The sequence below is a fragment of the Alexandromys fortis genome, unplaced genomic scaffold, assembly GCF_014885135.2.
Source record: "Alexandromys fortis isolate MF-2015 unplaced genomic scaffold, M_Fortis_MF-2015_v1.1 scaffold_24, whole genome shotgun sequence".
NCBI classification, from domain to species: Eukaryota; Metazoa; Chordata; class Mammalia; order Rodentia; family Cricetidae; genus Alexandromys; species Alexandromys fortis.
Window position 1 is genome coordinate 6,608,379 of NW_026067906.1, and position 26,497 is coordinate 6,634,875.

Sequence of the window (26,497 nt, forward strand, 5' to 3'; positions counted from 1 at the left end):
TATTCGGATAATCCTTTCAGCCCGACACCGCTCCAATTAGCCCTAATCATTACCATGCCCTAATTATTTAAAATTAAATAAACTGAACTTACACGTGCAAACAGTTTGCAAATCACCCCCACATCCACTTCTCTTTTCAAGCTAACTCACAAGATTAGACAACTTGTTTTAATAGATTATTATCATTGGCCTAAGTCCAGAAAGCATTTGTCTAGTGGGAATTCTGTCTGCTTTAACAGTTGTGGTTTAGTGGACGCTCTCTGACTGAACTGTCAATCACTGGTTGACTGGCTCATGGCCCTTAGATCCCTGCTGAGAGACAAGCAAGAAGTTTTGCCAGGTACATGACTGGCACTCTGTTAGCTTGGATTAAGCAAAGGGCAAAGGGGAGTGGAAGGAATCAGTTTTTTAAAAACCTTACAGGAACCTATTTACTTAAACGACTTTTGGTTAAAAGCCTTAGTTGTGGGGTCCCCTGTGCCACGCCTTGCTGGGCACCTTCAGTTCAACAATATTCAGAAATACAAATATTTTGTGCAATTCATGCCAAGCTCAAGTTAAACAAGAACAAAGGAGGTGAATCATTAACATAGATTATACTATAAATTCTGATTAAGATTATGAAAATGACGAGATAGACAGCATTAGAAGAAAATTTTATTTATGCATCAATTTCCGCGATGGCTATTAAACTAAACATGCCAGAAAATTTACAGTATGGCTTGTATTTCCGAAACCCAGTTTTGTTTTATTTTGTTCCATGTCTTAAAGCAATCTGTGCTTTCAACAATGCAAACTAATGCAGGTCATCCAATTGATATGGTAAAGGGAACACGGATTAAGCTCTATTATAGTGTTCTGGGAGAAATTAGATACTACGAGGAAAGGGAGAATTGTACATAATTGCCTAATGAATTCAAACACCTGTTAAGTAATTTTACACCTCCCAGATGACGTCCTGGCATCTAGCAGAGACGGGCATGCCTAGAAAACATTCCATTCTCTAATTGTATCAATCGTGGGCTGTGCTAGTAATTACTTATTAGTAGCAACAACACTAATTATGAATATTTATCAAATATTTGATATAGTATATTTATATGGACAATATGGAGCAATTCTATAGCAAACACTTGCTGTATTTGTCAACTTTGTGAATTCAGTCTGTCCTAAAAAGGCGGGTGGGACCCAAGGAACTCAAGGTTAAATGGGTTACACGGAGTCAACAGCTAAGAGGAAGAATGGAAGATTTCAAAACCAGAGCTGGAGAGATGGCACAGTGGCTAGGAGAACCGGCTGCTTGCGGTCGACTCCCACCACCCACGAGATGGCTGGCAGCCACCTGTAACCCCTGTGCCAGGAGATCTGGTGCCCTCTTCTGACCTCTACAGGGAACTCCACAGGCAAACAGGCATACACATAGATAAAACAACCATGTAATAAAAATAAAGATAAAATTTTATAAAGTATTTCCAAACTATGTCCTTCCATTCTAAGTCCAAGGATGTCTGCTTTAGTCATCAAAGCACTAAGTCCAGGTTTCACCCTCACCACCTCTGTTTTTGCCAAACTCCAGCTCCTCAGACTACACTCTCTCTGGCTTGAAGGTAGTGTTGTCTGACATAAAAAAAAAATCAACTATCTTTACTATTCAATTGCAAAACCCTTTGAGCCATATTTTCTTAGTATTCAAAGCTTCAAAGTATCTACAACACTACTGTGCCGTTTTTCTAGGCATCAACCTAATTCACATATTTAGGCCTAAAGCTGCCAATATCCGGCCATTCACCTTCATCTCCAGAATAAACTTTGCTTCTCAGGGCTATATTAATCTCTGCTTCCTCCAAGCTCTCGGTTTTAAACTTGTACCACTTACACGAAAAATACCAAAAAAAGGAAAGGTCAGGTCTTCTGTTGTTGTAAGGTCCAAGGGGACACTAAGCAGATAATCTTATTATCACTTTCTTACAGAAACAAATCTCACTGCTCCCACAAGGACAGTCGCTCCAGAAGGGGGAAAAGTTGATTCCAGTCATCTTTTATACCGTGTGTGGTAACGAGGCAAGAACCGGCCTGTAGAAGGCATCTAACATTAGATGAACGAGTGCGTAAATGCCTCAATTAACAAACATAACAGTAATATGTATATTACTATAATATAAAGTAATAAATATAATAACAGTAAAGGAAACAGTTTAAACAGGGCCAGAGAACAACTGGACATCTGTCGGAATCCAAAGATGGGGATCAAAGATCCCAATTTAACCTGTGTTCTATGTCTCTATAACCAAACAACATGTACTAATTATTCTACGTTTCTTTGGCTATGACTCTCCCAAAATATTAAAGGAAAAGCATGAGCAATAAATTTGTAAGCTGTAAATTGCAACTATTGACCCTTAGTCATTTAGCAGTCAATGTGGTTATTAGAATATTTCCTAACATCAGTATTTATGTTGAAGATAATTTAATTTTCCTTAATGTATTCCAACAATAGTGAGGCCTAGTTCTTGAACACATCCAATTAAAACTATAAAAGGGTCACTTCCTAAAGGTAACAGTTCTTGACTTTTTTTTTTGTATACTGTAATTTAAGTTCAGCAGTAGCCACGAATCTTTGACCTGTGGCATTGTGGAGAAGAAAAGAGATTTTTGCACTGTTTGATGTGACCCATCAAAGAAAAAGGCAAAATCCAGGGCCAAAGTACAAAAAGTGTTTCCTTAAAGTGGAAAGATCATGACATGTGTGTCAAAATAACACAGAATCTGTAAGGTTTGGTACCATCTGTGCTTCCAAGCCAACCCCAGGGGACTTGTAAATTACCACCTGTTGGCCGGGGACATACCTATAAAAAGAGGCTTCTCTACATTAGAAATTTAAAACTGAACATAGTGCCATGTTTTTACGGCTCTGTTTCCTTAACTTACAATTTTGCTATCAGTTCCTTTAACATTTTGCTATTCTTCCCCCTTCGTGGGAAGAATAACTTAAGATTTAAAACAAAGAAAACCATGAAAGTGCATTCCCTAGATAAACCCTACCCCTTACAGCAGAAATATGATATTTTGTTTGTGTGGAGCTAGCCGCACTATTTAGCCACAGAGACCAGGCAGTGGTGGCACACACCTTTATTCCCAGCACTTGGGAGACAGCGGCAGAGGGATTTCTGTGAGTTCAAGGCCACCCTAAAATAGAAACAGACCTCACATCTTTGATGCCAGCACTTGGGATCACAGGCCATTAATGCCAGCACTGGAGACAGGAGTGATATGGCTGGGAGAAGGGAGAAATATAATGTGGGAAGAGACAGGAGCTCAGGATTCAGTGGGAGGACTGGAGAGACAGGATACCCCATTCGCTCTGAGGATTTCATAGAGGTAAGAACTAGTGGCTGGCTGCTCTGCTTCTCTGATCTTTCAGCTCTCACCCCCTAATACCTGCCTCCGGGTTTTTATAATTAAGACCAATTAGAATTAGTGCTACACAGAAATAATTTCCAATACATTTTAAATATACCTATGGAGCTGATCTAACTTCCTAAACCATAGGGCTGTATGTAGTCATTGGAGAAGAAGAGAATTGTGTTGCTTGGTTGCTTTATTAATTCCCTTGGGGGACATGGATGAACACCTGCTCCCCCAAACAAGACCAACAACAAGACCAAGGTGATGATTCTACCAAAGGCACAGCTTGGGGAACAAAGAATTATTTGGGCTCACGGCTTCAAAGGTTCTCGTTCATGGTCATTAAACTCAAAGCATGCAGTGATATTTTATTTGTATTTTAATAAATAGAGCTTGCCTGAAGATCAGGGAGTAAAACAGCCACACTGGTCAGCCTTATTGACCAGGCAGTGGTAGCACACACCTTTAATGCCAGTAGCCACAACTAGTTAGCCATAGAAGCTAGGTGATAGTGGTGCACACCTTTAATCCCAGCACTACAGAGGAACATAAAATGGGAGGAGAGAGGTCTCAGCTCAGTCTCAATCTGAGGTTCCCTGGAGGCAGGATCGCCATTTCCATCTGAGGTAGAGGTAAGAGCCAGTGGCTGCTGCTTTGCTTTTCTGATCTTCGGGTGAGTTTTATTTATTAAAATATAAATGAAATATCACGACGTAAGTATAGAGGCCTGACCTCAACACTGAGGCAAGGATGACATAGCAAAACAGAGCAATCCCATGACATCCAGAAAGCAGGAAAAAGAGTGGAAGGGTCCAAGGCTACCTGGCTACTGCAGCGTGGCTCCACCTCACAGTCAATTCAGCTAGAGACTGGATGAAGTAGTTCGTGGTAAAGTTAGAGGCCTCAGAATCCAATTAAGCCTCCATTGCACCCCTTGCTGGGGACGGAGCCTTCAACCCACCACCTTTCGCTGGCACACTTCAAAACCGAGCCCAAGTTCACATTGAGTTTTATATAATTACAGATATGATTCTTTCATTATTAATTCAAAACTTAATTTCAAAATTCTAATTCTATTAACAGTTGCTGTGGACTTTTCTAGGTGGTGAGATAGCCCTGAAGGGGACTTCTGCTCACTTGGGTTTTAGGGGGGGCAGTCCTTAAGAAAGTTTACTTTGAATGTGTTGAATAAATTCAGAATCTTCAGGTGAAGCCCAGTGTCCAATTTAGGGTTAGCTCACCTTCACGTCTACAGGTGATGGAAATCCTAATGCAAAGTGTGATCCCCAAAAACGCTGGCAAAACCTGGAGTAAGAAAATAAAGCTTTGGGGGCTTAGCATAGACCAGACAAATTACAGGGTTCGAAATCCCAGAATCCTCAAGTATTAAGGTAAAGAGAGAAAGGCAAAGCCTCAATTATTAATTTTAACTTAAAACAAAGAACACCCTCTCAACAGACCTGTTAAAGACCCAAATGGAATTAAAAATGAATGCAAACATGCTTTCTAAGATGCATGCAGCTTGTGTAAAATGGAACCATCCGCATCACTGAACTGAACTTGGGAGAGTCCAATGGCTAACACATGTCCGTGTATGGACGACATTACTCGAAGGATCCAATGTCTGCAAACTGCAGCCCAGGACACGGCCACACTCATTTGTTGGCAGTGCCACCAGCCTCAGCTCTGGCTCTCAGGGCGGAAGCCATGAGCAAGTGGTTTCTGCCAGAGAAGACCACACACCTGTGAGATTCTGCAGGGAGTATGTTGAGCTTGATGCTTAGGTTAATATTATTTCCTTGGATATTTTTAAAATATGCAATAAATAAAGGAAAATTAATTCTCATACATAGGAGAGTTTTCATATGTTTTTATAGTGCTTACGTTTATACTGTTTTACACGAAGAGAATAAAAGATTAAAGTCAACTTCTGATTGTAAAATAACACACCTAATGTAAAAATGGCACATTTATCAAGTATGGGAAAGGGAGATCTACTCATGAGAGATTATATTTTAGACAACCTATCAAGTTTTAAATCTTCTGAAGATAATGGAAAAGACAACACTATCGCGTTAAAATGGATGCTCAACCGTGCCACAAGGACATGTGCTCAACTATGTTCATAGCAGCATTGTTTGTCATAGCCAGAACCTGGAAACAACCTAAGTGCCCCTCGACCGAAGAATGGATAAGGAAAATGTGGTACATTTACACAATGGAGTACTACACAGTGGAAAAAATAATGATATCTTGAATTCTGCAGGCAAATGGATTGAGCTAGAAAACATCATTTTGAGTGAGATAACCCAGACCCAGAAAGACAATTATCACATGTACTCCTTGATAAGTGGTTTTTAAACATAAAGCAAAGGAAACCAGCCCACAAATGACAATTCCATTTGTTGTCATTAGACAACAATGAGGACTCTAAGAGAGACGTACATGGATCTAATCTACATGGGAAGTAGAAAAAGACAAGATCTCCTGAGTAAGTTGGGAGCATGGGGACCTTGGGAGAGGGTTGAAGGGTGGAGAGAGGCAGGGAGGGGAGCAGGAAAAAAAATGCAAAGCTCAATAAAAATCAATTTAAAAAAATAGACACAGGGGACTGTCCTTTTAAACACAAATGTGTTGCTCTGAAACACGCATCTCTCTGGCTCACAGTTCAAACTTGGTTTTCACATAATTTTTTTATAGGGCTGGGGATATAGTTCTGTTCATAGAGTGTTTGTTAAATATGGGCAAAGTCTTGGGATTGGTCCCCAGTACAAGATAAAACAAGTGAGTGGCACAGGCCTGTAATCTCTACACTGGGAGAAAAGGAAAATTAGAAGTTCAAGGTCATCCTTTGTTGACCAGGTAGCAAGGCTTACCTGGGCTGCAGTCACTATCTTAAGGCAGTGAGGGTGGGACAAACAAAAGGAATATAGATGAAATATTTTAGGGTCTGAAATCTTGTTCCTGGAAGTGGGGAATGTAATATCTGCACAAGAAATATATCTTTTCCAGTCTGTCTTACCAAGACCAACGACATTATAATTTTACAAAAGAAATCCACTAAAATTATTTTTAAAACTGTAATTAAAAAAATAGAATGATAGCATTTGTCTTTGAGGCCTCCTCAGGCAGGTTCCTATTAGGAAAATACTCTCCTGGAGAGGGTAAATGGCTTGTCGAAAATTATACAGCCAGGCAGAGGCAAAGCCTGTGTGAGAGGCAGGGCTCCTGATTAGAACTGTGGGGTTCACGTCATTATGCCATAAGGCCATACTTTTCCCAGCATGTTCCCTTTATCTATAAAATCACAACTTCCCTCAAATGTCTAACATTTTTCAGAGGCTTTTTTGTAATTAATCGCGGGGAAAAAAATACAGCTGGATGCAGAGGTGCGGGTTCAAATGACCTTTATATAAATCTGATATAAATCAGCTAATGTCTTAATGGCATATTAAATTTTTATAGAATCATTCTCCCATAATTAACATGATGTTACTACTCCTTTAAAGGTGCTCAGAAGTGCATCTGAGTCCAGAAAGGTAGCGTGGCCATGTCTTAGGGTGGCCATTTCTCTAAAGACATAAAGTAATAGTCTATCTTTTCATAAGTGTTTAGGTTGTCTAAAAATATGCTTTTTTTTCTAAATAGGTAATGAGATGGAAATTAGTTTACCCGAGATTTTCCAACACCTTTCTTCTTTGACAACAGAACACCGAGTCACAGGTTTAAAAAAAAAAAAAAAGTTCTCGTTTTCGTTTGAAAGACAATAATTACTGCTGCCCGACAAGACACATGTAAAACAAATATATGAGAAAAAGCAAGAGACGTTCACTCTCTTTCGTGTTTATATTGTGAGCCACTGACACTCATTGGAAAACCCATGGGCTACAGGCACCAAGCACACAGCCAGGAGAGCAATCAAATCCTGACATAAGATTCCAGCTCTAGAAAATTGTATTTAGCTGGGAGCCCACAATTTATCATTGTTTTGTAAAACCAAATTAAGGATCCAAGCATCCTGACCCATACACAACCAACAAAAGAATACTCTGATTGCTCAAACCCCATCACAAATTTGTTAAACAATAAATAAGACAGCCAAACATATCAAAGACACCAGTGAATGCAGGGGCATTTTACTGAGACTCTAAGCATGTTTACTGACCTGCATTGTTTGGGGTCAAAACTTTTCCCCATAGGCCTTGTTAGAATTTAAAAGTCAAACAAGAACAAACACAGAATACTGCATCTATGAAACAGTGATATCTACAAGTCAAAAGTTCCTGCCCTTAATTGTATTTCAAGATTAAGCAATAGTGCAATGCCTCAGAATTGCAGTCAAAGCCAATAACTGGGTGTTTAATTATATCAATTTGATGGTATTGTGAGTTATGTCCCAAAAAGCAAGCAAAAACAAACAAAGAAGGCCTGACATGAACTAACATGAAGCAATCTATAGTTTTCATTTCATTTACCGTAAACGTTAGCATACTTCTTCATGGGAAGATGAAATGTTCCTTACTATAAAGTTGTATAACTCAGAGTTCATATGCTCTGTTATTGCGTTTGAGTAATAATTTTAAATGAGAATCATATCTACCCTCATAAGTTTTATAGATGAAGTAAGGGAATGTGCACTGTTTTAAATCTATATTAAATATACATTCATATACAAAGAAAAGTATTCTTCATGTGAACAGGAGGGATGGCTTGGCAGTTAATAACACACACCGAGAGGAAATGAAGGACATCATGAAAACAAAGCCCTCTAAATCAACAGGATCCATGCACATAAAGAGATTGAGGCAGCATGCACAAGGCTTGCATGGGTCTGCATGCGTTGGGGCTCTAGAGCTGAAAGGAGAAGCGGGCACATGTCTTCATCCCCCACTCAGAGCAATCTCCAGTGTGTAACTGCTGGCAAAGGAAAGCTTAGTTCCTTCAAAGAAGTCTCCTTGCGAAACAAACGAACTCAATGGCATCTTTGGAGGCTCCATGTCTTATAATGTCCTGTCAAGGTTCTTCCTTTTCTATTTTTTTAATTCGCCTTATTGTTTTTAGTGTAATTTTATTCATATAATTATTTTCCTCTCTCTCTCTATCCTACATGTCCTTTGAGTACACATGATGACTTCCCGTTTAGTGTTTTTATGGGATTCCTGAGTGTACGAACAAGTGGGTCTCTGCCCTGTGCCTTCTCTTGGGCTTTTTTTCCCTCCTGTGTATTTGTCCGTCCAATCCCGATGTGCCAGCTTTTGCTTTATCTTATGTTTTATTGTATTACTGTCCCTCAGAAGCCTGATTGTTTTCTAATGAGAGACAGAAAAGGGGTGGATCTGGATAAGAGAGGAGGAGGGGGGGTTGAAGGAAGAGATGGAGAGGGAAAACATAATCAGGATACATTATGGGAGAAAGAAATCTATTTTCAATAAAATAAGGGAGGGGGAGGGAGGGAGGAAAAGAAAGCACACAACTGCTATTGCAGAGAAGCTGTAGTCGGGCCGATCACAACTGCCTATAACTTACAAACACTTATAGACACAGAAGCACACCTACACACAATTGAAAATGAAAAGAAATCTGTTTTAAAGTATTCTCTACAAACCACACTAAGTAGGATTCTCCGGGGAGCACACACAATCCATTTGTATCTCCACACTGCCATAATATTGTGGGGAGGGACGAGCAAACAGCACCTCAGAGGGATAAGGACAGGGACTTGCTGTCCAGCCCATCTAGCCAAACAGCAGACTCCAGCTTAACTGACACACTGTCTCAAATAAATTAATTGGAAAGGAATGGAGGTGACCACCCAACGCTCACAGCCTACATTAGAAGTAGATCGCTGGCTTTCACATTGTGGACACACACCCATGTACATGGATTTGAACACATACATGTACACATATGCATACAATACACACAAGAAAGCATGTGACATCTGTCATGTGACACACTGAATGTTAAAAAAAGGAAAACAGTACCCGAGTTAAAACCAAGTAAGTCTTAATTAAAAAATAAAATTAGGAGTGATAGTGCCTGCTTTTAACACCAGCATTTGGAAGGCAAGGGCAGAGGGATCATTGTAAGTTTGAAGTCAGGCTGGTCTTTCCATAGTAAATTCAAGGCCAGCTAGGGCTACAGAGGAGAGCCTGTCTGTCCCCTTCCCAGCACACACACACACACAAACACACCAATCTTGGATGAAATGTTTAGATGCTGTAAATGTTCTCCTCTAATCAGACTAAATCTGCTGGCCTGACATTTGTGTTTCTCTAGCACTATGTATGGGGTCTGTCAACACTCATTGCAGAGTAAATACCAGTTACAGCTCATATGCACACAGTTATTGTCTACTACAGGTAGGTGTGGGGATAAAATACCACCCACCTTTACATTCTCGGCACCCATAAAAGAGTTTGTTGCATGTGGAAGAAGAGACTTTATATTTAATTGTAATATAGGCAAGTGGCATCATTGATCCCAATGCCTAATAAATTGGTTTTTTTTTTCGTGATACCATTTAGACCCTCCATTTTCACTAAAAATTTTGTAAGAACAATGCAATAGAAAGACCATCAGCTTTGGGGGTGAAAATTTTCCATGGAACTTCACTGTGCAAGGTCTGTGAATTTATGAACAAATTATGTTACACCAGTAAGATTCTGATCTCTATCCCTATCTGTGCAATAGGTGAGCAATTTTGTAGTCTAACACAATGCAGCACAGAAGACACCCAGCACACAGTGAGTCTAATAGTGGTCTTATTATTACAGCCCGCTCTGTAAGCAAATGAAAGCTAATGAACTCAAAGGGGTTATTTCCCTTCCTTTACAAACAATATAGACGTTAGTGCCTCTGTGGAGAAGATTATACCGCAGAGTGCAAGGGAATGGAAGACTACAAATTATCCTGTCCAAGAACCAGAAACTCCAGACTGCTGCTTTGACAACTTAGCTTCACCGCTTTCTTGCCACAGCCAAGACCTTTTTCCAAACAGGATATCCACGTTTTCATCCTTCTTGCTCTTTTACCTCTAAAACACATTCATTTTGGAGTCAGTCTTGTCTTGTACAGATATAAAGAAATTAAAGTCACATCCTATGATCAAAGAAATTTTATAAATCATTAAGAGTCAGTGTTGTGGAAATTACTTTAACTATATATTACATTAATTATGTTGCCTTTTTATTATGTAAGAATTTGTTTAATTACGTAAAGATGTGTTGCATTTGTTTCAACTTGCCTGTCTAAGGCACCTGATTGTACTAATAAAAAGCCTAACTGCTAGTAGCTAGACCAGAGGGGGATGTATGGGACTGGAAGACGAAGACGGAGAGACTACACAGGAATGGGAATCTAGGCTTAAGAGAGAAGAAGAAAGAGAACAAGGAAGAAAGAGAGGAACATGCCTGGGGTTAGAAGCCAGGGAGTCCCCAGGCAGCCAGATATGAGAAGCAGTAAAATTAAGATATACAGAGGGAAAGATATACAAGGTAAAAACCCTGAGGTTGAATGTAGATAAAGAGAAACAGGTTAAGTTATAAAAGTCAGTCAGAAATGAAACTAAGGCAGAGCATTCATAACTAATAAGAAATCTCTGTATGAATTTGGGAGCTGGTTGGTGGTCCAAAAGAAAGCCTGGTACATGTCAAAAAAAAGTGACATTTTTAAAAGTCCCACTACATCCTTGAGTTGTAAGTTACAGCATGAAATCCAGCACACTTTCATAATGTATGTTGAGCACAGTTTAAATTTCCAGTGTTGTGAGCTTGTGTAGTACTGATGTGGAGATCTGGAAAGGACAGAAAAGAAACAGCCTACTGTCAAATAATTCTGGACCAATCTGAAGCTCAGCATCATCATAGAAAGAGACCTGAATTGTGGGGTGAGCTAAGACAAATAAAAAACAAAAACAAATCAGAATGAAAGGCATTCTTTGTGTTAAACCTATGACAGCTACTAAGTACATACACTATTGGCAAGTGGATTTAAATCAAGCTGGAGAACCAGGGTGCAGAAAAAGAAAATGAGACTCCTACTGCAACTAGTGTGGGAAGAAAGAACCAGGAAGGAGCCAAGAACTAAACAGGAACAAGTCATACGTAACCCTAAACCAACTTTAAATAAAAGCTTGGAGTTACCAGTACTGTAAAGGAACCTACAAGGAGGCTTTGGGGGTTTTCTTTGATTTTTTTTAATGGCAGAATTGCTATTAGTGGTGAACTAATATGATAGCTACATGGAGTTCTGTTAACTCATCTCGAATCTAGCAGGAGTCCAACTAGCTGTTTGGAAACTTCCATAGTAACAAATCTTTAAATATTAAAAGAGAAGAGGAAAGACCTTGTACTGTGGGATCGTCTTTCTCTATGTGTGAATATGTGTTGCTCTCATTGGTTAATAAATCAAGCTGATTTGTCCAATATCCAGGCAGAATAAGGCTGGGTGGGAAAGCCAAAGAGAAATACAGGGAGAAGAAGGGCGGAGTCGAGAGAGACACCAGGCACCTGCTGAGGAAGCAAGGCATGTATAAAATGAGATAATGCCATAGTCATGAGGCAATACATTAGAATAATAAGGCTAATTTAAATGTAGATGATAGCTAGTAATAAGCCTGAGCCATTGGCCAAGCATTTCTAATTAACATAAGCTTCCGAATGATCATTTGGAAACAGTTGCAGGACAGGGTAGAACAGAGAAAAGCCTGCTATTACAATGTTGAGCGCCAAAAGCACTAGACACAAATGGGACGTGAAGATTACTCACTGTCTCTAATCTTAGCTACTCAAGTACCAACTTGGACCAAAATTGGTCAATAGAGGGGGTGACAGGTAGAGGGATAGTATTTAATATTCCCGTCCTATTACCAAACCTTAGTTTTAATGAAATGAAAATTATGTTAAATTTAGTAATATCGAGTGGGAGTGTCCATAACTGATTATGAATATAGCTGGTCATCAAAATACTAGAGAGCTTTGAAGTTTTTCTATCAGGTCACCATCAGCACTCTTTCCAAGCTTTAAAAAATAAACAAAATTAAATCAAATTTTCTTATTCAGCAGCATCCATATTATGCTGAAATCTCTACTTTCAAACACTTTATCCAGAAATGGCTGGTGACTGTTAAAATTTGATATAATCAAAGAAAACTCATGCCTCATCCTAAAGTATTTTCTAAAACACATTCATCCAACCCTACATCACCTTCATACATCATGTCAATTAAATAAACATTTTAAATAATGAATTTCCCAAATCTGTTAGGTTGATCTCAGCAAGCCAAAGTCACAGAAATTTAAGTTCCTGTAAAAGAAATTTCATCTGAATACCATAACATTTTAAGGTGCCCAGTGTATTTTGAGATGTTTTCGGACTGTTAAAAAATACCATCGCTCTATAAACCAAAGTTTCTGCCTCCGGAGCCCTCCAGTAAGGTGAAGAAATCAAACAAAAGAATGAGCAACAGCAACAAAATGCAGCTTCAACACTTCAGCAGAAAAGTTTGTCATAATAGAGAATCCGGAGTCAGCGGCAACAACAGAACCTGGCAGGTTGGGGAAGACTCGGAGCAGAAAAGAGATTAGCATTCACCTCCAGTGATAACACTACTTCTTCCCCTCCGAAGAATGAGATATGAAGGCTGCAAGCACCGAACTAATCTTTCTTCCTATAAACCTGGCTAAAAGGAAAATAGAGAGGAGAGAGGATGGAATAGAGGGGGAGGGGTGGAAACAGGAAAGCCTGGCTCCCTCACAGATATAGAAGCAACAGCACCCTCCTGAGCCCAAAGGGGAAATAATCAGGCTACCAAATTGTGAGATTAGGACAAGACATTAACAAAAGAGGGAAATTAGGTACTTGCGCTGATGTATATACTTATTTTTAAATTAAGTATACAAAAAAAATCAACTATCAAATGATGCTGTTCAGGATGGTCCCGAAAGGTGCTTTCCACTAATTGCCAGTCATCAGCCAGGTAAACAGGAGGGCAAGCATTCCATTCTCGTTTACTGTCAGTTCAGCCTCCGTCCCAATAACTATTTTAATGAGGTTCAAAAATGGCCAAAGCCATACTCATCAACTGCTCCCGAAAATAACAGATAAAGCATTCATAAATACATAGATGCTGGGCGAAATGATGACGTTTATTGCATTAGTGACCTGCGTGTGTGTGCATGCATGTGCGTGTATGTGATATGTATTCATGTGTGTGCGTGTGCAGCCAACTCATTTGTGCATGATCTTCTGAAAGACAGAGGGTAATACTGCCTGGATTCCTCTGCTGATCCTCCCTTATTTTTCTCAGAAATTATCTCTCACTGAACCTGGAGTTTGTTGGCTTAGCTAGACTGGAGGGTCATCAAGCACCTGATATCTATGGCTGTGCTTCCCAGCACTAGGCTTGGGCGTGTCCACCTTTTACATGGGTGCTAGGAATCCAAATCCAGGTCCTCCTCCTCCTTGTGTGGGTAACATTTTAAACACTGAGACACCCTCTTGTCCCTATTATTAGTTATTCTTGACCATTATAACAGCATAACTGATAGAAGAAGCTTCGAGAAGAATGTGCCTTCCTTCACAGTTTCAGGGGAGGAGGGCGATTTGAATGAAAATGACCCCCTAAGCTTATATACTTGAATTCATAGCCACCAGGAAGTAGAACTCTTTGAGAAGAATCAGGAGGTGTGGCCTTGTTCAGGGAAGTGTGTCTATGGGGGTTGGGCTTGGAGGTTTCAAAAGGCTGTGCCCCACCCTGAAGGCCTTTCCCTCTTCCTCCCCTTCACCCTCCCACTCCCCCTCCTTCCCTCTGACTGTTGCCTGTGGATCAGAACACAGTTCTCAGCTACTTCTCCAGCCTCACGCCTGCCTATATGTGATCATAAAGATGATGGACTTATCCTATGAAACTATAAGCACGGCCCCAATTAAATGTTTTCTTTTATATAAGAGTTGCCTTGGCCATGGTGTCTCTTCCCAGCAACAGAACATTGACATAGAGTGTTGACTGTGAGCCTAAGCCACAAGAGATCTTAGCTCACAAAACCAAAACTAAAGAAAATACAAATTGGAAGCAAGGTCCTGGTGACCTTCACGGCTCACCCTCAGGGTCTCATCTTCCTCAACGAGACCCTCAAAGTGCCTTCCTCAGGGGTCCCACATTCCAAAATCAGACCCCACCTCATGACACTCAAACCCCTCTGAAAACCGAGTTCAAGGTTGATGTTATCACATTATGTCATGAAAAGAAATTACACATGATGCACAAATAAACTAGGATATGGTTGTCTGACACTTCAAACTAGGAACACTAAACATTCCACGGAATTTGGAAATAAACTCACACCACTCATACATAAATTGGCTGTAAGCTGACTACATTACAATGTTTTGATTCTTACAATTTCTTCTCTTGAAAGGCACAGCCCAATGCATCCATTCTCACATATACATATATCACACAGTGGAAGTACCTCCAGGTAGCTACACAGTAAAAACCAAGAAATTACTCTCAAATAGCTGGACTATTAGTACTACCAGACTCGGCAATTTCAAATTCACAAAATTAAAGCATTTTCATGCTTTTACTTCTTAAGTAGACAAAGAATTGTCTTTGGTTTTGTGTTTGTTTGCTTGCTTGCTTGGCTTTTTGAGACAAAGTCTGTCTACCTAGCTCAGGCTGTCTTCAAACTTCCAATGACCCTCCCAAAAGCTAAGATTCCAATTATTAACCACTACACCCACGAAACTGGCCTAACTACTTTCTTTACTTTAACAAGTACTTTTTTAACTTTCAGAATTGATACTGCTACTGCATGTAGCAATAGTACCTAGCAATGTGCATCCTGTGTAGCCATAAATGAAAGAAGACTTGTGGTGTTCTTCTCTTTCTTCACTTACTCAGTCTTAAATTGTTTTCCCGTCACTTTCTCCATGTTCGCCTTGTTTTCTTTGGAACTTAACGACATGAAAATGAGAACCACGCAATAAAACATAGGTGTCATGGATTCTCTATCATATCAAAGGCAATCATGATGATCACCACAGTTAATTTTTCTGAAATCAAATGAACAAACATGTAAAGAAGTGGGGGGGGGGCAGATGTCCTTTGGAACGGAAACACTGACTTCACTAATCAAGGCTATAATTACTGAAGAAACATGAATTAAATTCTGAATTCATGCTATTTTACTTGATGCAAGAGTTCTAATCAGACCAGCGGAGCATACGGGAGCCATCTGGGCACTGCAGCGTCCCAGAGACACAAGGAGCGCAAGGGCACTCTGACCTTCCTGCCACCGCACCATCGCACACATTGGCACTACAAGGTTCTGTTTTTCCCTTCTGATTTCTCATTATCTTCTCTGAAGAAAGGATGCCAGTCGATAGGCACAAAACCAGAATGCCTAGCGCAAAAAGAAAACTCTAACTCTCTCCATTACGTCACATACCACATAGAGTGCAACCATTAATGCATTTGACCTAAAATTTTTTATCAGCTCCTCCCCATCGTACCTTTCAAGGACTCTCTAATGTATTCATGGCCCTGGCTTTCTCTAGCTCAAATTTTACTTGAGAAATCAACATTAAATTAGCATTTTCATTGTCCCAGGCATTTTCTGGGTAATGACAATGGGGTTCAAATTTTTGTAAAACCATCGTTTTCTGTGAAACTGACAGTCATAAGAAGGAGAGACCGGATAATCATGATATCTCTGCCAGTCAATTTGATTCCTCTGAGGCAGCAGGTTATCGAAAACCCTAACTGAATGATGTAATATACATCCCAGACAGAGTGTTTGGCGAGCAGCAGAGAGGGATTTCAATGCGATTCATTATTTATTCATCACAAGATCCAATTTGGGTGTCATTTTCACTGCATACTTAACAGCTGAAATTCAGTGCTGATCGAGTATTTATTCTATCATGTAAAAAAAGGGGTGCTTTTAATGTTTTTTTTTCTACCTTCCCCTCTGAAAGAGTCCAAAACAAAGAGGGATTTTTGTGCCTCATGGTCATTCATAAGCATGTCCGAACTCTGTTTGGCAAGGATGGAAGAACAGACGTAGGAGAACCCTCCCTGTTTTTCTCATTAGGAGTGTAGAACAATATGCCAAATTCTACTCAGTAAAGAGCAAACTAATACTCGTGGTCAAAAAATAAATGCTTTTCTAATGCTGAAGAATGAGGTATATGCTGTTATGGGACACTCAACGAAAAACAAGAAACCTCAACTCCTGAGTCTCATTCTCAGGCTCGTCAGAAAGGAACCCTTCCTTGAGTTTAGAGAAAGAACGGCCCACAGGCAAAATGGAAGTTGCGTATCCTAGGCTTCTTCTGTGGATTAACCAAAGTTCACATGCAGGTAAAAATCCTAAGTATCTTTCTCCATTTGCAGAGACGCCGTGGATCATCACACACACTAGGTCTTAAATCCTTTCTTTCCCCATTTTCCTTCGTAAACCTCTTGCATCCTATCTCCCAAAGCACTGCTCAGTGCTCCCCTGCGACTTTCCCGGTCTGTATTGCTCACACTGAGCCCTCTTCTCTGGCTCACTTCCCCAACACGAAATGCTTACTTTTAACTATTTCGTATAAGTCTGCTCAAATATCTCCTCTCTAGAAGGCATGTATTTTGATCAGAAAGCAACTTTCTCTTCTTCTGTATTCCCCTAACACTCCCAATGCTTCCGGCACGCCACCACCACGTTCTAGCACGAGTTTCAGTGAGCATCTGCATCCTCTACTTCTAACTACACACTACTCTTCGAAGTCATTAACAGCACATCCTCTGAGTGCCTAGATTGATTCCCACACCATCAAAGATGCTGTCTGGCACCCAGATGAAATCCTCTTTCATAAGTAATTTGTGACTACATCCTCTCCAAGGATTAAGACTTAATGGAAGCATTAGAGAACGAACAAAGGTAGCCACTTCCCAAATTTAAACCATTCAACCTGGACGTCTGTGACATTTGGAACGCAGAGTCATTTTCGCTGAACAAAGAAGCCCACCTGCAGGAATGAAGTGCCTTCTTAATCTCTGACTTTCTGAACTGCGAACTATTTCTGACCCTTGACCTTATTTGTAGCATTATCTGGTTAGCGGTGTTGGCAGCTGTTAAAGTTTCAGAGGACCGCAGGGCCATGAATATTGAAGGCAGCAACAAGGATACTGGGAAGAAATCCAAATTCATTTGTAAGTGCATGACAAATTGCCCTGCAGCTTCAAGGAGGCTAGGAAACACCCGGGCTATAGATGCAGATACCGTGCTATAGCTGGATTCCCACAGAGTCAAGTGTAAGGGAAAGAAAACCGTAGTCGGGAGTAGTAAGTACTTCAAGTAGAGTTCACAGATGTTGGTGGAGAAATCTCAAAAACAGCCATGATGTCACATTTCACTCCGTCCAGCTGAGATGGGGGCCAGAACTTAACAAACAGCACAATCCAGTAGAGATACAGAGCGGACAGCACTAGGAACGGCAATAGAGTTTACTGACGTCATCCCCAGCAGCTAATCAACTAAAAAAGCACGTGTAGACTCAGGATGCTAGCACCTGCAGGTTCTGCCTCTCCCTATTTGTGTCCCTCTCTTCACAAAATGAAATGGTCAGATGGTCTGGACAGCACTGAACACACGCAGTGTTCTGGATGCTCACACTCCCAGATCTTTTAAAGGAACATCAACTCCTTTGGGGAATCTTAAGGGAAAACTTAAATTCCTGGCAGTGAGGGTTATTTGACAGATTTGTCCTCAACACACACCCAAAGTTTAGGTTATCAATAGGACAAAACAAAACTCAGACACTGTGGACAACCTCTGTAATATATCTAATATATATAGATATAGATATGATCTTTGGTATAAAAAAATCTCACTTCTAAAAATGACTCATTTTTCAAGTGTCAGTAACTTCCGTTTCCCATATAATGGCATGCTTAGCCTCTTATACACGTGAAACAAAGACACAAATTTAATTCAAAGGTATTACCCATTTTGGAAAGAACTATTACGAAGCAAAACTAGTCATGAATGTTAGTTATGATTTTTATGGCTACGAAGCACCATGACCAAAGAAACAAATTAGGGAAAATTGAAAATAATTCAGCTTTTGTAGTATGTCACTGAAGTAAGACAGAACAGGAGTACAAACAGAACAGGAACCCGGAGGGCAAAAGCTGATGCAGAGGCCATGGAGGGGTCCTACCTACTGGCTTGCTCCCCATGGCATGCCCAGTCTGCTTTCTTCTAGAAACAAGGACCACCAGCCCGTTGACCCAATGACCCCGCCCATAATGGTCTGGGCCCTCTCACATCAATCACTGACTGTGGGCTTGCCTACAGCTGAGTCTTCTGGAGACAATTTCTCAACCGGGGCTCCCTCCTCTAGCCTGTGTCAAGCTGACATAAAATTAGCCAGCACACTACATCATGTTTTATGGATTTTTTTTAAAAGGCAACTGAATTGGTTTAATTTTCCCAAATTACCTTAGGCTATTTATTATTAGAATTCCTAGGCTGAGTTTGGATTTCACGCCTCCCTTTTATTTACTGTTTTCATATTTTCCACCTGTCAGTAAATGATGACGAAGCTAGTGGTGAGACAAAGGATGTGCCCACATTAACACAGTTCAAAGATGTCAAATAGGCACAGCAAAAGGCTCTGAGCAAGTACTGACTAATGTCTGTTGGTTTTCTGGTGCCCTATGAGCTTCACCTGAATCTACTGATACTTTAACTACCGTCTAAGGCCCTGCGGCCCTGTTGCAGTCAGAGCCCCAGGCTCAGAAGGTGGCCTGGTGGGATTTCCAGTCCTGCCATCACTAGCTCGGCTGCACCCGCCAAATGTAGTTCTTAACTAAGTCTCTAACATTCTACTTATCAATAAAGACAGGGGAGTCAGATGTTAGATCAGAGAAGTCAACCAGCTGACCTTCCTTTTTGGCCAGAGACAGCAGCAAGAGAACATCTCTCCAGCTACCCCAAAGCAAAAGACTAAACTCCAAGTCCCTCCCTACTTCTGTGTGTCTATCCACCTTCCTGTCTTCTCTGTACTCTCTCTGGTTAGCTCCTGTTAACTAGTTGCTGGCTCTGTTCCCTGATCCAAGGTTGATTTTATTAACAATATCTTGGAGTTCAGTGTGATCAAATACCCCACAACATATGCTGGATAAGGAAAAGGTTGCTTTTGCTAGTTTTATTTACTATATACCTCTTAGGATTATAGAACACTGTAAAAAAAATAGTGGGCAGATAAAAGTCTAGTATTTATTTGCATTATCAGTTTAAGCAAATTTCAGGTCCTTTGCCCTTTATTGTAGACTACATAAGTGATAGTAATATAAGGAATGCTACAACAGTCATTTGATGAGTGGTCAAGAAAATTTATTCTTCTCGAATGAATGGCTTCTACTCTTTTATTCCAGACCCACCAATGTAGGAACGGGATGCTCCTTGTGTAAAAGTCAGTGTATACACAAATTAACTTCAACATCCCAGCAAAGTACTTTAAAAGGTAAGGTTTAAGTGTGGCCATTATTAACTGTGTACCTACTATGTGGCAGGTATTACACACGAGGACAGGGACAACATAAACGGCTCACAAAACAGAACTCCAAATGCCAACAACTAGAAATGATTTCTGTTCTCATCTGTTTCCGCAGATTTTATATTTAATATCTTCTGACAACTCCTTCTAACTACTGAATAAATTATAGTTTTCAGTATTCAACCATATTATTTCATAAATCGCATTAGTTCTCTCAGTAAGCATTTGTTGAATAATTTAAATGTGCTAACATTTTTATGCAGTAAGAACAGTGCCTGGCAGGTGGAAATAGTAGGCATTTGCTAAACACAAACTAAATGTCTACTATCTGCCAAGTACCCACACACTTGTATACGATATGTCTTTTGCAAAACTGAAGAAAAAACCCACATACATAGTATGTTTATAGTAAATTTTGCAGTCAAATTCCAAAACTTGGCTATATCAGAGATTTCTGTTTGATTCAAACATCATTTGTATTTTTATTCTCTAGGAAGAGAGTATGGATGTGGTGTGGATATCCGCATACACGTGCACATTGAGGCCAAAGACAACCTCAGGCATCGTTCTTCAGGAATCTGCTACCATGTACCTTGAGACAAGGTCTCTCACTGGCCTGGAGCTTGCAAAGCAAGCTAGGCTGGATGAGCACAGAATCCATGTATCTCTACCGTCTGCACTATGATTATAACTACATGCCACCATGCAGCTTTCAAAACATGCTCACACCGCTTTCACAGCTCAGTCTTCTCCCTGGCCTAAAATTTGTTTTTAATAGTAAGCAACATGAGATGTTACAGAAAAGATTTAAGATTTCTTTCTTTTTTTAAAAAAAAAAAATTGGGTTCTACCAAATAGAAAGCCAAGTGTATTCTCCTTTGTAATAATGAACACACAGAGGAACTAAGAGCGACAGAATATGTATGACATTAAATTTATCTCATAGACATTTGAATTTGGGGCCCAGGAAAAGATTTGGATATGAATTTCAGGAAAAAAATAATTCTGCTGGTTCAAACAATCCCAAACCTTACGAAGGTACGCTTTTTCAGTTTTCAGTATCTGACTTTCTCTAGTTTGTAGTATAGAATTCAACATGTATTTATGTTGTATGTTATGGGGCAAGCCACATGACTATAATATAGAGTTAATTGGTAAGATATTAAAAATGATAATTCTTCTGGATGAAAAGGATCCTGCAGGCATATCCTGTGGCCCATGGACTACACGCTCCTCCAGACAGTTACGTATATGTCCAAAATAAAATTACAAACTTATTCAAAAACTTGCATGTTTTTGATTGCATGGTTCTAGAACATTATTTCTGCAGGTGGCAATGTCAAGAAGTTGGGGGGGGCCTATAATCCATTTGTGTTATTTCCTTCAAAAGACTTTCTTCTTAGGAAGCATAGAAAAACTATATATCTCAAGGTTATAATTTTCCAAAGCCTCCTTATGCAATCTATGATTATATATGCAATGCTCACAGTCATGAGACTACTTGAAAGTGTGTGTTTTTGTCTGCATACCATAGCTTAGGTGGATAGCTAACACCATATACCATCAAAGGACCGCATAAAAAATGACAAGTTCCATCACTGCCATTTTTCCCTCAGCTGGTGTAGTAAAGGCCTTCTGTAAGTGGGCACACCAGCTCACACTGGAAACATCAAAGTTCCTCACAACTACTCTAGAGATCAGAAAGAAACTGACTCACCTACCAGAGGAAGCTGATCAAGGAGCAAACCCTTCACTGTGTTCACCTGACCTGACTCTGCACTTCTTTGCTCAGTTTCTACCTTTCACTACACTGTAACGTCACTTGACAACCTCAAGACTATACATTCTTCTCCCAGTGACTGTCTCTGTGGGGCCCAGGGCAACCTGGCCACACATGATGGGACCCAGGCCATGTGGGGCCCAGGCCACACAGCTGCTGTAGCAGGCAGCACCAGATTCCAGGAAAATCCATAAACTGACACCACCCAGGGAGGGTCAGCATCTAAAGGGAAGTACCTGACATTCCAATCATTAGATAAGATTAGATAAGGTCATTAGCTGTCCCAGAGTCCAGGACTCACCAAGACCCCTAGACAAATGTCAGCCAATTAGGTTCCTGGAAATCCCCTTGCCTCACCCTCTACTATTCCAACTGGGCTTGTCACTCTCTGCTCTCAATTGCTGAACCAGAGAGATGGAGAGTCCAAGTTTAAGCTTGAACAAAGGCTCTCTGCTTTTACATACGCAGATTTCGTGGTGGTTTTTGAGGGACCCCACTATCTGGGCATAACAGCCTTCACTTTAGGATTAAAAGCCATCTTCTAGTAAAGGCAAACTAGGTTCATTCCTGTTTCTCAAGGATTGGGCTATGCCCCACCTGTAACCTTAACTACAAAGGGTTCTCAACTGCCTGTTCCAGGAATGGCAATCGTGACTTTACTGCAAAAAGTTGTTTAGGATCCTCTTGTAACACCACCTTTGTTCCAAATGGTTATATTGCCAACTATGACTACCTTGCTTTGTTCAGGAGTCCCTGTATAACTAACTGGTGCTTAGATTCTGCCGCTGTAACCCCACCTATTTTGCCCAACAAAATGCCCCATTTGGAAATTCCGTACCCCTGAGCTATAAAAGCCTTATCTTCCTCACATCCAGTGCTGACTTCCTGAACTCCGTCTTCAGGAGAGGCAGCCTGGGTACATGAATTAAAAAGCTTGTTTCAATTAATTACTTGCTTTTATTAATTTGGCCATTTTGATTTGGGTTGGTGGTCATTCTCCTCCCATCATTGGGATAAGTAGTGACCTTCACCTCCACTGAAAAATGTTAGGGGTGTGCTAAAATGATCTCTATTCTTCCTTGTAAACATAAAGACTCTTATTATCCCAAAGTCCACGTTAAGGTCACTGGTCCCAAAGCTAAGAACGACCAAAAGAGCTTAAACCAGGAAGAACTAAAATAAAAGAGCAACTATAATCAAGTAGAGGGTGGTGCTGTCTCCGCCACGCCCACTGCTGGCACTTGCCTAGGAAGCAATGGTCAAGAATAGCCCTAGTAAGTATTGTCAAAGAAGAGTCCTGGAAAGAACTGTGCCTGCAGGTGCTGCCTGACCAAAAGACCATGGATGTGGAGTTGTGGGAATGTTGGGGTCCAGATGCTTCACCCTCCTGATTAAACCATCTCTAGGTAGGAATTAACATCCTCTGTCTAATAGATAAAAAAAAAAAAATTTGGACTCTATTCATTTAACAGATTGATAGTTCCCACCAACCCAGAAGCTAAATATGTTCTCAGGCAGTACCCTACCTTCAGTGTTTCAATGTATCAACAAAGTGCTTGATTTGTGGATTTCTTTGTTTTCTTGATGTAAAAACTTCATGAAACTGCTCCCACATTAGAACAGTGAGTCTGAGGGCAACTGAAATCTGTGTTCGCAGGGCATGACCATTCAAATCCGGTTCTAGAGCAAACTATCTCTTTATTCCCTTTGAGGCAGGGGCTGCGTTTCAAGAGAGGGGTTCACAGTATGCCTTTCAAAACAACCGAGGACAGTGAGCCATCAAAACTATTAAGTCCCTTCCCAGGACAGGAGACCTCACACTCTAAGGAGCATCTCCATTGCAGGCAGGTGTTTCATTCTACTTAAGCAGCCTATTGTGAGGCCGCCAGAAGAAATACAGAAAGCTCAGATGAATTCTAATGCCACCTAAACAAATAATTTTCTATGTATGTCACAATTACTGTCTAGGGTAGTCTTAAAGTTAGAAGCTTCGTGGTAAACAACTCTGCCCTTGAAAATATGCTAGAAACACTGAAATTTTCTCCAAAGAGGACTTTAAAGGTCCTGGAATCAAGTCCTGAATTAGCATATCAAAATAAGGAACTACTGAAATGGAAATTCTGCGCATAAGAAACTGGGCGCTTCACAGGGTACCTGCAGGAGGTCCTGTGTCCTCAAAGAGACTGCTATCTCCATCAAGACAGGGACCTGCAAATGTGCTTGTTCTTCATGAATTCCAGCAGAATAAGGTTTATTATTGCCGACGACATCATCTAGAAAAAAAAAGTCTCGGCAATGCCCCCATAAGAGTGACAGCGGGTTTGAAACCGAGAGCTCCATTTGTAAACCATATGTTGTTTTCTAGCACCAAACCCTATGCAGAATTTTCCTTAAAGCAACAACACCGAACTGGAATCACAAAAGAACCTCATTAAGCCTGAATTCTTGAGCTCTAAGTGTAAAAAGGTCCTGGCCCCCTCAGAGCACAAACAATGCAGTGACCACAGCCACTGCCTACTCCGTAAAAAAAAATATTTCTTTTTTTAAAAAAAAGGTGACAATTAATAAATAAGAATAGGGCTGAGGAGATGGCTCGGTGGTGAAATGCACCTGCGGCTCAACTTTGAGGATCGGAGTTCAGGACTCAGTTATGCCTGTAACTCCAGCTCCAGGGGCTCTCTCACCCTCTACCGACCTCTGCAAACCCATAGGCCTGGGTACCCACACAGACACATACATATCCATAAATAATATTAAAATCTTAAATAATAGTAATAAATAAACGCTTTGGATTTGCTCCCATCCATGTTCCTTGTGCAATCCAATTTTAAGCCAAAGGGAACTTGAGAGAGGAAAAACAGGCAAAACAAGGAAAATCTGCCAGTTTCTTTATGAGGTGGTATGCAAAACCATAACCCACTGCTTGTTGAGGGTGGCAGAGGAGGCTTCTAGTGCCAACTCCTCAAGAGGCTGAGCCCAATGCAGGAAGTCTCTCAGTTCAATCCACCGATTTTCTAAATGTCCTCGCTCATACCCAAAAGAAAGGTGGTGATGTTTCTATAACATAGCTGGGTGTTTTTAACCTTTCCCTTTCCAGTCAAACCCAAGGTGAGTTCTGACTGAAGGAGGGCGAAGAGACAGGAAGAAAGGCAGTTCCTCAAGGCACCCGCTAAAGCTGCCCCTTATGGGAAGTTTGTTAAACTGTGGGCCTCAACCCTCAATGTGAGGGTGGCTACGGGCTTGGCAGAAAGTGAAAATCTGCAAATGCACAGTGGTCAAAAGTTACTTCCACTTTCTATACAGAAAAACGACGTGCAACTAACCCCACTTGCCTGTGGTACAATACCAGCACAGCACCTTGTGATTTCACTGGAGTCTTGTTCTGAGTATATCACACTTCATAGTAAGCCAACAAATACTACTCTAGACATCTCTGCTCACATTTCAGACTATGGTATGTAACCGCAATGTGTTCACTGTACATACAAAGTTTTGTTGCTCTCAAAAATATAATAGTTTTATTACAAAAAAAAAACACTACTAAAATTTTTCTACAGTCTACGCAGCACACAGATCTTTTAGTAAACCTCTGGACTGCATTGTGTTAGAGTGGTTGATTTTCAAAAACTGCTGTCTGGCTGGGCAGTGGTGGTGCACACCTTTAATCCCAGCACTTGCACTCCGGAGGCAGCAGCAAGTGGGTCTCTGAGAGTTTGAGGTCAACCTGGTCAAAAAAGTGAGTTCCAGCATAGCCAGGTCTGTTACACAGAGAAACCCTGTCTCAAAAAGAAAAAAAAAAAAAAACCTGCTCTCTGGGTTGAATTTCATTTTTTTAAAAATTGTTATAATAATTTTAGCATGGTATTAAAAGAGCCTCTAATAATTCGTAAAGTAGCTTGAACATATTGTGTAATAAGTATTTTTACAGTGTTCGTCACAGTGACAATAAACTCAACTTATCAATCAAATCTGAAAGACACTGAGGATGTTCAGTGTTTTATCATGCCTCATACTCAGCAAAGACTTCACACTTTGCATAAAAATAAGCTAGCTCGGGGGCTGGAGAGATGGCTCAGTGGTTAAGAGCATTGCCTGCTCTTCCAAAGGTCCTGAGTTCAATTCCCAGCAACCACATGGTAGCTCACAACCATCTGTAATGAGGTCTGGTGCCCTCTTCTGGCCTGCAGACATACAGACAGAATATTGTATACTAAATAAATAAATACATACATACATATTTAAAAAAAAAAATAAGCTAGCTCATCCATCTCATGCCTATGCAAATTCACTCGCCTTAAAGAACTGGTAAATTACCTGTACTGAATGTTTGCTGTGCATATGTACATGTGTTCCTACTGATCCAGAATCACATAACCAAACTCTACCAGAAAAGAATGCTCTGTCTCTTTAAGTATATGAGGATCCCCAAATCCTTCCATAACCTTGGAACAACATTATATTTGAAATCACTAAGGGAATACACAAACATTAAGCCCGGAAGCAAAGGTCTTAATTGGCCTCAGGGTAAAAGTTATAATAACCACACAGCGTTTTGCCTCTTCTATTCTTATCTACTGAAAACAAAGAAGAGGTGAACATGAGTCATTGTTTTAGAATCTGACTTCCCAGGGCATTACCAGGAGGGATGTTTTCAAAACCCAGGAAAAGTCATGTTAACAAAAAACATAGGGTTTCCCCTCCATGGACTCCCGCATCTAGCTCCACCATCAGCTGTGTTATTTCGACAAATATACAGCACGG

At 40.5% G+C, this 26,497-nt stretch overlaps 1 protein-coding gene across 3 annotated transcripts in view; it reads right to left on the minus strand.

Annotated features, from left to right (window-relative positions):
* The window catches only part of Tmtc2 (transmembrane O-mannosyltransferase targeting cadherins 2), a 392,468-nt gene that overhangs the window by 210,456 nt on the left and 155,515 nt on the right, over positions 1-26,497 (minus strand). The gene's annotated exons all lie outside the window — the stretch shown is intronic.